General features: G+C 36.0%; 1 long non-coding RNA gene across 5 annotated transcripts in view; it reads left to right on the forward strand.

The window, feature by feature from the left end:
* LOC102167127 overlaps positions 1–12,944 on the forward strand; it is a 387,855-nt gene that overhangs the window by 96,345 nt on the left and 278,566 nt on the right. For 3 of the 5 annotated variants that reach the window (XR_002342721.1, XR_002342717.1, XR_002342720.1), the window contains one exon: positions 1,687–2,038. This is a non-coding gene — a long non-coding RNA (uncharacterized LOC102167127). Of the gene's footprint in view, positions 1–1,686; positions 2,039–12,944 lie in introns of those variants that run through there. The other 2 variants (XR_002342719.1, XR_002342718.1) reach the window with 1 other exon arrangement.

Genomic DNA, 12,944 nt, shown 5'->3' on the forward strand with positions numbered 1-12,944 from the left:
AAGTTTAGTTTTTTAAAAAAGTGGCATTCCTGTTGTGGCTCAGTGGGTTAAGAACCCAATTAGTATCCATAAGAGCAGGTTCCATTCCTGGCCTTGCTCAGTGGGCTAAAAATCCTGTGTTGGCTCAAACTGCGGTGTAGTTTGCAGATGTGGCTCAGATCCTTTGTTACTATGGCGGTGGCATAGGCTGACAGCTGCAGCTCTGTTTCGACCTCTAGCCTGGGAACCTCCATATGCTGCAGGTGGGGCCCTAAAAAGGAGGGGGGGAAAGCAGAAGAAAAGAAAAGAAACTTGCCAAACTTTCCCAGAGTGGTTGTACTGATTTTACATCCCTACCAGCAGTGTATGTGACCTTTTACTTTGCATCCTTTCCAGCATAAGATATTGTAACCATATTTTATTTAAGCTATTCTGAGAGGTGTGTAGTGACATTTCACTGTGGTTTTAACTTGCATTCCTTGATAGTTAGATGTTGAACCTCTTTTCATGTATTTATTTGTCATCTATATATCTTTTTTGTTGAAATATCTATTCACATCTTTTGCCCATTTTTATTTTTAAATATAAAGTTTGAAAATTTAATTTATGTAGGCCATCCCACAGCCTATGGAGTTCCTACACCTGGGATCAGACACAAGCTGCCATTACGACTGTGGCAACACTAAATCCTTAAACCCACTGTGCCAGGCCTAGGATAGAATCTGCATCCCAGTGCTCCAGAGACACCATAGGTACCATTGTGCCACAGTGGGAACTCATCTTTTTCCCACTTTCTAATTGGATTTTTTAGGACTTTTTTTGAAGAGTAACTTAAATGTTAACAGCAAAATTGAGTGGAAGGTACAGAGATTTCCCATGGACTCCCCCTCCCCCCCAGCACAAGCAGCGCTTCCTCCATTATCAACATCTCCCCCCAAAGTGGTATATTTCTTACAATTGATGAGCCTACATTGAAACATCATAATCACCTGAAGTCCATAGTTTATAATAGGTTCACTCTTGGTATGGTCCATTCAATGGATTTGGACAAATGTACAGTGACAAATATCCATCATTGTAATATCACACAGAGTATTTTCACTTTCCTAAAACTTCTGTACTTCACTTATTTATCCTTCCTCCCACTCCCCAACCTCTAGTGACCAATGATTTTTTTTTCTGTCCATTTTTTTTTTTTTTTTTCTTTTTAGGGCTGCACCTGGGACATATGGAAGTTCCTAGGCTAGGGATTGAATTGGAGCTGCAGCTGCTGGCCTATGCCACAGCCATAGCAGTGCTGGATCTGAGCCATACCTGTACCTTACACTGCAGCTTGCAGTGACTGATCCTTAACACACTGAGTGAGGCCAGGGATGGGACTGAAATCCTCATGGATACTATGTAGTGTTCTTAACCTGCTGAGACACAGAGGGAACTCCTCCATAGCTTTGCCTTTTCCAGAATGTTACATAGTTGGAATCATATAGTTTGTAGCCTTTTCAGATTTTTTTTTCCATTTAGTAACATGCATTAAGTTTCCTCCATGTCTTTTCATGGCTTGATAGCTCCATTCTTTTTAGTACTGAATAGTGTTCTGTTATCTGGATGTACCACAGTTTATTCATGCATTTTCCTACTGAAGAGCATCTTCTTTGCTTCCAAGTTTTGGCAGTTAAGCATAAAGCTGTCATAAATATCTGTTTGCAGGTTCTTGTGTGGACATGTCTTCAGCTCACTTGGGTAAACCAAGGAGTGCGATAAATGGATTGTATGGTAAGAGTTTAGTTTTGTAAGAAACCACCAAACTGCCTTCCCAAATGGCAACATCTGAGAATTCTGTGGCTCCACATTCCTCATCAGCATTCAGTCTTATCAGGGTTCTGGATTTTTGGCCCTTATAAGAGGTGAGTAGTTCTATATTATCGCTTTGATTTGCATATCCTTGATGGCATATGATACAGAGCATGTTTTCATGTACTTACTGGCCATCTGTATATCTTTGCTAATGAGATGTCTTTGGGTTTTTTTCTGCTGAGATTTGAAATTTCTTTATATATTTTATACAGTAGTTTTTTGTTGGATGTATGGTTTGCACATATTTTTTTCCAGGCGATACCTTGTCTTTTCATTCTTTTCCCAGAGTCTTTCACAGAGTAAATATGTTTAATTTTGGTGAAGCTGAACTTGTCAACTTTTTCTTTTATTGTTTGTGCTTTTGATGTTACGTTGAAGAGATCTGCTTGTCTTGAGATCCCTAACTTTTTACATGTTTTTTTTTCCCCTAAATGTTGAATAGTTGTATTTTTTATATTTAACTTTGTGATCCATTTTGAGTTAATGTTTGTATAAAAGATGAGACTTAGGTCAAGGGTTTTTTTTTGCCTTTGGATGCACCTTTTGTTGAAACAGCTGCCTTTTCTCCATTGAATTGCCTTTGTACTTTTGTCAACAATCAGTTGGATATATTTGTGTGGGTCTATTTCTGGGTTTTCTGTTTTGTTCCATTAATCTATGTGTGTCCCTCTGACAGCACCACACAGTCTAGATTCCTGTAGCTATATGGTAAGTCTTAAAATCTGTGGACAGATTTCTTCCATTTTATTCTCTCTTTTCAAAGCTGTTTTAGTGGGAGTTCTGTGATGGCCTAGCGGGTTGAGCCTCCTGTATTCTCACCACTGTGGCTCTGGTTGCTGCTGTGTGGCATAGGTTCAATCCCTGGCCCAGGAATTCCTACACACTGCCTGTGTGGCACAAAAGAAAAAAAAATACCAAAAAAAAAAAAAACCCCAAGAGAGAACCTGAAATAAATGTTGCAACTCTCATTTTAAAAAAAAAAAATTGTTTTAGTAATCCTAGTAGCGTTGCCTTTCCATATAGACTTTCCATGTAACCTTGTCTATGTCTATAGAAATTTAGCTGAAATTTTCATAGGAATTTCCTTAAACTTGTATATTAGTTTGGTAGAGCTATGTCTTTACTATTTTGAGTTTTTCAACCCATGAACACAACACATCTTTGTCTGTTTATTCTTTGAGTTTTTTCATCAATGTTTAGTAGTTTTCAGCATCCAAGTCTGTTTGTGTTTAGTTAGAGTTACACCTACCTTGTTGTTATTATTATTATTTTTAGTGATTGTTAATTGCATTTTTTTTTTTTTTTTTTTTTGGGATGCACTCGTGGCATATGGAAGTTCTCAGGCTTGGAGTTGAATTGGAGCTACTGATGCTGGCCATAGCCACAGCCACAGCAACGCCAGATCTGAGCTGCATCTGCAACCTACACTACAGCTCATGGCAATGCTGGATACTTAACCCACAGCGAGGGCAGAGACTGAACCCACATCCTCATGGATACTAGCTGGGTTGGTAACCACTGAACCACAATGGGAACTCCTGTTAGTTGTGTTTTTAATTTTATTGTCCACATGTCCATTGCTAGTACATAGACATGTTATTAATTTTTGTATGTTTATCTCATATCCTATGATCCTACTAAACTCATTAATTCTAGGAGATTTTTTTTTTGATATATATGTAAAATCTGTGATAGAGTCCTTGGAAATAGGGACAGTTTGACATCTTCCTTTTCAATATGTATGTCTTTCTTTAATGTAATGTCTAGAACTGCATCATGGTGGAGAGGAGGGATAAGAGTGGGCATCCTTACATTGTTCCCAATCTTGCTAGAAAAGCCTTTTTGTCTTGAACCATTATATATAATGCTTGTTGTAGGTTTTTTGTGGATGTTCTTTATCAAGTTGAGGATATTACCCCCATTCCTATTCTTCTGAGAGTTTTATTATTAATGGGTGTTAAATTATGTCAAATGCTTTTACTCTTCTTTCTTTATTTTCTAGTTTAGATATAATTGAATTATATCTCAAATACTTTTTTTTTTCATTGAAATATATGATCATTGTGGTTTTACTTCTTTAGCCAGTTTATGTGGTATATTGCATTGATTAGTTTTTAAGTATCGAATCAGGCTTGCAATCCCCTATAAGCTTTACTTGGTCTTGGTGTTTAATTCTTTTTTTTTCTTTTTTTCTGAGTAGCTGTTTTTATTTATTTATTTATTTATTTATTTATTTATTTATTTATATTACTCAAATGAATTTATCACATCTGTAGTTGTATAATGATATCACAGTCCAAGTTCACAGGATTTCCATCCCACAACCAACCCAAGCACATCCTCCCACCCCCCAAACTGTCTCCTCCAGAGACCATAAGTTTTTCATATTTTGTTGCATTCTATTTGTTAATACTATGTTAAGAGGTTACATCCATATCCACGAAGGATGTTGGTCTGTGGCTTCCATTTTTTGAGTATTGTTTTTGAGTATTAGTATAAGGGTAATATTAGCTTCCTAACATGAATTGGGAGGTATTATCTTCTTTTCTTTTTCATGGAAGAGATCTTGAAAAATTGGTGTTAATTCTTTAAACATTTGGAAGGAATCTCCAGTAGAACTGTTAGGCCTAGAGATTTCTTTTTTTGTGAGCATTTGAATTGTGAATTCAATTCCTTAATAGTTTCTAGGGCTAGTGAAATAATCTCTTTAATAATGGATGTATTGTGGTAGTTTGTGCTTTTAAAGAAATTGGTCTATTTTATCTAAGTAGCCAAATTGTATAGAATTGTGTGTAGTATTTACTTGGACATACTTTCTGAAGTCTGCATTGTCTATAGTGATATTCCCTGTTCCATTCCTCATATTGGTAATTTGTATCTTCTCTTTTTTAAATTTATTATCAGTCTTCTAGAGGTTTATTAATTTTACTGATATTTTCAGGGAATCAACTTTTGTTTCATTAATTTTTTCTTCTGTTTTTATACCTTCTATTTCATTTATTTCTGCTCTTTATCATGATCATTTCCTTCTTCCTTCTTCCATGTGTATTTTGCCCTCTTTCTTGGTTCTTGAGGTAGGAGTTTAGATTGTTTTCTAGTCTATGTATTTAGTATATAAATTTGGCTTTAGTACTGCTTTAATGGTGCCCCATAAACTGTAAGATGTTAAATTTTCATTTTCATTTTTTCCAGTCATATTATTCTTTTTCTTACATTATCTGCCATCATATTCCATCACAAGTGACTATACAGCAGAGTCTCATTGCTTATCCATTCCAAATGCAATAGTTTGCATCTACTAACCCCCAAATACTCAGCCCATCCCACTCCCTCCTCCACCTTGGCAACCACAAGTCTGTTCTCAAAGTCCATGAGTTTATTTTCTGTGAAAATGTTCATTTGTGCTGTATATTAGATTCCAGATACAAGTCATATCATATGGTATTTGGCTTTCTCTTTCTGATTTCCTTCACTTAGTATGAGAGTATCTTGTTCCATCCATGTTGCTGCAAATGGCATTATTTTGTTATTGTTTATGGCTGAGTAGTATTCTACATCTTAATCCATTCATCTATCGATGGACATTTAGGTTGTTTCCATGTCTTAGCTATTATGCATAGTGCTGCAATGAACATACAGGTGCATATGTATTTTTCAAGGAAAGTTTTGTCTGGATATATGCCAAGAGAGGGATTCCTGGATCATATGGTAGTTTTATATTTAGTTTTCTGAGGTACCTCCATACTGTTCTCCATAGCGGCTGTATCAATTTACATTCCCACCAACAGTGTAGGAGGGTACCTTTTTCTCCATACCCTCTCTAGCATTTTTTATTTGTTGACTTGTTAATGATGGCGATTCTGACTGGTGTTAGGTAGTACCTCATAGTAGTTCTGATTTGTATTTCTCTAATAATTACTAACATTGAACATTTTTTCATGTGGTCGTTGGCCATCAGTGTATCCTTTTTGGAGAAATGTCTCTTCAGGTCTTTTGCCCATTTTTCCATTGGGTTGTTGTATTTTTTTGCTGTTGAGTTGTATAAGTTGTTTGTGTATCTTAGAGATTAAGTCCTTGTCAGTTGCATCATTTGAAACTATTTTCTCCCATTCTGTAGGTTGTCTTTTTGTTTTTTTGGTTTTTTTTTTCATGGTTTCCTTTGCTGTGCAAAAGCTTGTGAATTTGATTAGGTCCCATTGGTTTATTTTTGTTTTTATTTCTGTTGCCTTGGGAGACTGACCTAAGAAAACATTTGTAAGGTTGATGTCAGAGAATGTTTTGCCTATGCTCCCCTCTAGGAGTTTGATGGTGTCTTGTCTTATGCTTTAAGCCATTTTGAGTTTATTTTTGTGCATGGTGTGAGGATGTGTTCCAGTTTCATTGAAGAAATAGATCAATTGAACAGACCGATCACTAGAAATGAAATTGAATATGCAATAAAAACACTCCCTACAAACAAAAATCCAGGGCCAGATGGCTTCACAGGTGAATTCTACCAAATATACAAAGAACTTATATCCATCCTCCTTAAACTTTTCCAAAAGGTTGAAGAAGAAGGAACACGCCTAAAGACATTCCATGAAGCCAGACCAAAACCAGACAAAGATACTACCAAAAAGAAAATTATAGACCAATATCTTTGAAGAATATAGATGTAAAAATTTTCAGTAAATTTTAGCCAACCGAATCCAGCAACATATAAAATCAATCACACACCACGACCAAGTGGGATTCATTCCAGGTTCACAAGGATGGTCAACATATACAAATCAATCAACATCATATACCACATTAATAAAAGAAAAGTCAAATTTTCATTTTCATTCATTTTGATGTATTTTTCCATTCCCTTGAATCTTCCTCTTTGCTCATGGATTATTTTAAGTGTTTTCATTAGTTTCTAGTCATCTTTCTGTTATGTATTCCTAATTTGATTTCCTTGTGAGAGCACACTTTGTTTTATGGCTGAGTATATGATCTATCTTGGGCCATGGTTACTGGAAAATAATGTGCATTTTGTTTTATTGGGTGGAATGTTCTGTAAATATTCATTAGATATTCTTGGTTGATAGCATTGTTGAGGTCTTCTGTAGCCTTGCTAATTTTATTACAGTTGTTCTTTCAATTGTTCAGAGATGTGTGCTAAGCTATCCAACTATAATTGTGTATTTGTCTATTTCTCCCTTTAGTTTTGTTAGTTTTGCTTTTCATATTTCGTACTTCTCTTGTTTGACGCATGTTTTCTTGGTGGATTGACACTTTTATCATTAAATGTGTTTCTATTTTGGGTTAAGTTTCTTTGCTTTGAAGTGTACTTTATTTGATATTTATATAGCCACTTGTACTTTCTTTTGATGAGTGTTTTCATGGTACATCTTCTTCCATTTTTTACTTTCAAACTGCTTGTATAATCATATTTAAAGTGAATGTCTGCAGAAATTCACAGCAATTTACAGAGATTCACAACATAGTGTTGGGTCCTATTTTTAATCCACTATCAATTTATATCTTTTAATTGATATATTTATGCCACTTACATTTGATATGATTATTGAAAACTTACTTTGTTTCCTTTTTGTTACTTGTTTTTAGTTTCTCTGTTTTATTTTTCATGCCTTCATTGGTCACTTGAACATTTTTTAGAAATCCATTCTTTGATTCATCTATAGTTTTTTAAAAGTTGAATTGCAGTTGATGTACTATATTATATAAGCTATACGTGTACAATATAGTGACTCACAATTTTTAAAGATTATATTCCATTTATAGTTATTATAGAATATCGGCTGTATTCCCTGCATTGTACAGTATATACTTGTATCTTATTTTATACATAATGGTTTGTACCTCTTAATTATTTACTCTTTGACATAAATCATAGCAATATTTTTTGTCTCTGTCTCCAAAAGCAAAGGAAACAAAAACACTTATAATCAAATGGGACCTAATTAAACCTAAATGCTTTTGCACAGCTATGGAAACCATTCACAAAGCAAAGAGAACCTACAGAATGGGAGAAAACATTTGCAAATTTATGACTAATAAGTGGTTAATATCCAAAATATGCAAATATTTATAGTGTTTTTGAATGAATCTTTTTATATAGCTTTTTTAGTGGTTGCTCTAGATATAATACTATATAAACATAACCTATCAGAATCTACTGATTTCATCAGGTTTCCAGTTCAAGAGCAGTATAGGAAAAAAAAAAGCGCAGTATAGAAACTCTTTACACTTTTAATTCCCCCTTGTTTATAATATATAAAAATAATTATAGATGAAATTATCATATAACTGTTTATAAAAAATTACCTTAAATTATTCTTTTACATACATTTAGAATCACATCAGACAGTTAAAATTTATGTTTCAACTATCAAACATAATTTAGAACTTTGGAAGAGAAGGAAAGTCTATTGCATTTACCCATATTTCTGCTTACCATGTTCTTTCTTTATTCCTGCTTTTTTTAGTTTCCAGTTGCTATTGTAATAAGTCACCAAAAATGTACTGAAATAAAGCAACACAATTTTGTTTTCTTTGAGTTCTAGAGGTCAGAAGTTTGAAATAAATTTCACTGGGTTAAGAGCTGAGGTATCAGTAAGGCTGCCTTATTTTTGCTGAAGGCTCTTGGGGAAAATCTGTTTCCTTGACTTTTCCAGCTTTTAGAGGCCACCTGCATTTCTTGGCTTGTTTTGCCTTTCTAATCAGGCAAGATTCAACTCACATATTTTTTACTTTCCTCCACCCAAGTTAGGATCTGTAAGTGCTGTCTAATAAATTCCCAGGTAGATATATATGAATCTTACTTTATATTCACTTTGCCTGGAATTCAGTCCCTCTAGGTGTTTTTGTTTGTTCGTTTGTTTGTTTTTTCCTGTCTTTTTAGGGCTGCACCTGTGGCATATGGAAGTCCCCAGGCTGAGGGTTGAACTGGAGCTGTAGCTGTTGGCCTATACCACAGCCACAGCAATGCTGGATCCATGCTGCATCTGTGACCTACACCACAGCTCACTGCAGTGGTGGATCTTTGACCCACTGAGTGAGGCCAGGGATCAAACCTGCATCCTCATGGATACTAGTTGGGTTTGTTAACTGCTGAGCCACAACAGGAACTCCAGTCCCTCGTTAGGATCAGTGATATTTCCATTACTTTCTCTTGAGTTATAGTTCATCTCTTTGTGTTCTAGTTCCTAAAATGAGGTTTCTGTTTTTTTGTTTTTAGTCCTTCTTCTCTGTTTTTTTCTAGTTACAAAACAGACTAATATATGTGGATGCATCTTCCTGATGATAATACCTATCTGTTGCCTAGACTCTTAATGATTTCTAACCCTGATGTTATATATTTGCACTATATTCACCTTCTGGGACCCTAGCTTTTCCCTCAATATCCAGGTTTTAATGTATCTTGAACATGACTATTCTTCCTATGCCCTTTGAACATTTTCTTATTCTCATTGCCCAAACACCATTTTGCTCTCATAGTTGAGTTTCATTTAACATGGAATTTAAATTTCAGTGAAAATGAAAAAAAAAAAAATCTTGTTAAGAGTGGCCAGTGGACTCTCTCAATTTTCTATACACCAAATTCTCCCATTTTTAACTTTGTAGTGGCCTAGCTTTGACAATTTTTTGTGGTACAGTGGCTCTAATATCCTGTGAGATCCTGTTCCGAAGTTCAGCTCATAAATTCATGTTTTGGATTTGGAGTTGTTTGAGTTTCACAATTGAGTTTAGTCTGAGATTATAATGTTCACTGCTAATGGTCACTGTGCTGTTTGCTCAGGAGGCCATAGATTATGAGGCAAAAATAAAGCTCCAACTCTGGAGTCTGATTTCCTGGGATGAAGCTTTCTCCCATCAAGTACTCACATTGTGAACTTGGACAGTGATTTAATCTCTCTAAGCACATTTATTATTATAAACTGGAAACAACAACAATATTGGCATTTGTTAGATTTATTTTTTTGTCTTTTTTAGGGCTGCACCCGTGGCATGTAGAGGTTCCCAGCCTAGGGGTTGAATTGGAGCTGTAGCTGCCGGCCTATGCCACAGCCACAGCCACAGCAATGCGAGATCCGAGCCACATCTGCAACCTATACCACAGGTCACTGCAACAACGCTGGATCCTTAACCGGCTGAGCAAGGCCATGGATTGAACCTGCATCCTCATAGATGCTAGTCAGGTTCATTAACCACTGAGCCATGACGGGAACTCCTGTGTTAGATTTTTAATGAAGGCCAAATCAAATACTGTATATGAAGATAAGTAGCACAGTTCCTGGTGTATCATAACATCTCAATAGATGCTGTTTTTTTTTTAATTAATTTTTAATTTTTAATTTTTTTTATTTATAGCAAAAATGCAGACTTAGTGTTAAACTTAGCCAGAATTCTATCAGTTAGTCTTACCAGTCATTAGGGTTTGATTAGTTTTACATGTAGCAAATAACCAAAGAGGTCTGTTTATTAACTCTCTACCACATACCTGAAGGATAGTCCTCTATAAACAGTGAGTTTACTTATTGGTTATAAATTGCACATGGAGCTTCACTTCCAAAACCAAGCATAGATGTGGTTCTCAGAGTGTATCAGCAGGGGAGGGAATATAAAAGCATGTTCTTGGGCCCCTCTCCTGACCTCCTGAAGTAGAAGCTCAGGGGCTGAGATCTGGTAAGCTTTAATAAGCCCTGTAGGGGATTCTGATGCACAGTCAAGGTTGAAAACCACTGTTACATTAAGGCTTGAACTGGTCCATGCTGTTCCTGTTTCATTGCTCTTGCTATAGTGTTCACTGTTCCTCCTGCTATCCTGCTCAACACACATCATGAGCTGATTAGGAAACTAAAAAGCCCAGCATAGAATTAAATGCTTATGTTAGATTTAGGGGAAAAACCTTTTTTTATCTAAAGCAGGGAATGGCCAATGGCTGAACCAAGCCATCACCTCTCCTGTGAATAATCACTGGAATTGCCTTATTTCATTTGATTATCTGCTTTCCTGTTCAGTAGCAACAACCTAGGCCTCGGGATCTTTATTTTCCTTCCTTGGAAATAATCCCTGTGAAACCAGGATTTGCTGGTGTGTATGACTGCCTTGTGGATTGTTATTTTAAGGAGCCTCTTAATTCAATCTTAGTATAATCCTTTTTTTTTTGGTTAGTATTACAGTGTTTATTTCAACATGTGAATAGACTTAGAGTGACTGCTTAAAAGCATCTTGGATGGCTTAAAAGCATTTTCAGCACAGCCTGGGCAGTTATAATTTCATTTATTCTGAATAGATAATTTCTGGATAAACAATAATTCAGTTGCTAAGTGCTATCATTGTCATGTTTTCACATTTTCTAAGCATTCAAAGTAAAGCATAAATAGTACATAGAATTGAGAATGGTAATATTGGATCTTATGTAAATTGAGTCTATGAATTCTCTAGAAGTAGCATGTTCTTTCTATTTACTTATATAGCAATCCTAATGTACTGGGAAACTCAGGGAGAGAATTTGCTTTAGGACAGACAAACCTGCACAGCATCAGCTTTGCCACTTTGCCAGTGTGGAGTCTGGGTAAATTGAATATTCCAAAACTTTTATTCCTCATATTTAAAATGAAGACAAGGGAGTTCCTGTTGTGGCTCAGTGGGTTGATGCGGGTTCCATCTTTGACCTCAGTGGGTTAAGGATCTGGTATTGCTGCGAGCTGTGGTGTAGGTCACAGACACAGCTTGGGTCCTGCATCGCTCTGGCTGTGGCATAGGCTGGCAGCTATGGCTCTGATTTGACCTTTAGCTCCACATGCCCCAGCTGTGGCCCTAAAAAAGGCACACACGTGTGTGTGCACGCTCACACATACGCACACACACACACACACACACACACAAAAGGCCAGTTTCAGAGGTATTATCTGGCGTAGGATAAAAGCTCAAGAAATACTGTTTGTATGTCTGAGACATTGTATACATTCTGTAGTTGTAATTTGCATTTAGTAATCTTTGTAGTTGACAAATCAGTTTATACAGATTTACATTTTGGGTTCCTTGTTTGAGTCTTTCAGTTTTTCTCTGAGGTATGTAGAATAGATCTCTTAATTTTCTTTTAATTTTATTGAAGTATATTGATTTATAACAAGGATTTAATTTATGTTGTAAGCAAAGTAATTCAATTATGTATATGTGTGTGTATATTTCTTTTCCATTATGGTTTATCGTAAGATATTATATGTAGTTCCTGTGCTATACAGTAGGACCTTGTTGTTTACCTGTCCTACATATAACAGTTTGCATCTGCTAATCCCGGACTCCCAATTATTCCCTCCCCCATCCCCAGCTCCATTGGCAACCAAAAGTCTGTTCTCTGTATCTGTGAGTCTATTCTGTTTCATAGATGTTTGTTTTTCTTATATTTTAGATTCCACATGTAAGTGATACTATATAGTATTTGCCTTTCTTCTTCTGACTTACTTTACTTAGTATGATATTCTCTAGGTCTACTCATGTTGCTAAAAATGGCATTATTTCATTCTTTTTTATGGCTGACTAGTGTTCCGTTATGCATGCATGTACACACACACACACACCTCTTCTTTATCCATTCTTCTGTTAATGGATATAGGATATTTCTATGTCTTGGCTATTGGGAACAGTGCTGCTGTGAACACTAGGATAGATTTTTGTTTGTTTGTTTTAAACAGAAGTGCTTAATGACACTGATTGCCAGCTTTGACACTGCTTCATAAAACTTTAGAGTCAGATCTAGGCATGACTGATCTTGGAGGCCATCGAGTTCAAGCTCCCCTTTTAACAAATCATCTGAGGTCCTGACAGTGGAAATGACACACACAAGGCCTCAGAGCTAGTTGTTGGTAAGATGTTATCTGTTTGCTCTTAATTGGTAATCTCTTAGGTGGCAGGGAGAAGTAGATCTTCTCAAACCTTAGCCTGTTCCATGAGGTCCTACCCGATGTGGTCTCCTCTTCCTCCGGCTTCATCTTCACCACCTTCTACCTCACAGATCATGATTCTGCAAAATGCATAATACAGAGGGTTTTCTTGAGAGATTTGCTGATTTATCTACTTTGCCTGAATAACCCTTTCTGCTCTTCCCCATTTCCAAC

This window comes from Sus scrofa, chromosome 3, assembly GCF_000003025.6.
Source record: "Sus scrofa isolate TJ Tabasco breed Duroc chromosome 3, Sscrofa11.1, whole genome shotgun sequence".
Taxonomy (NCBI): domain Eukaryota; kingdom Metazoa; phylum Chordata; class Mammalia; order Artiodactyla; family Suidae; genus Sus; species Sus scrofa.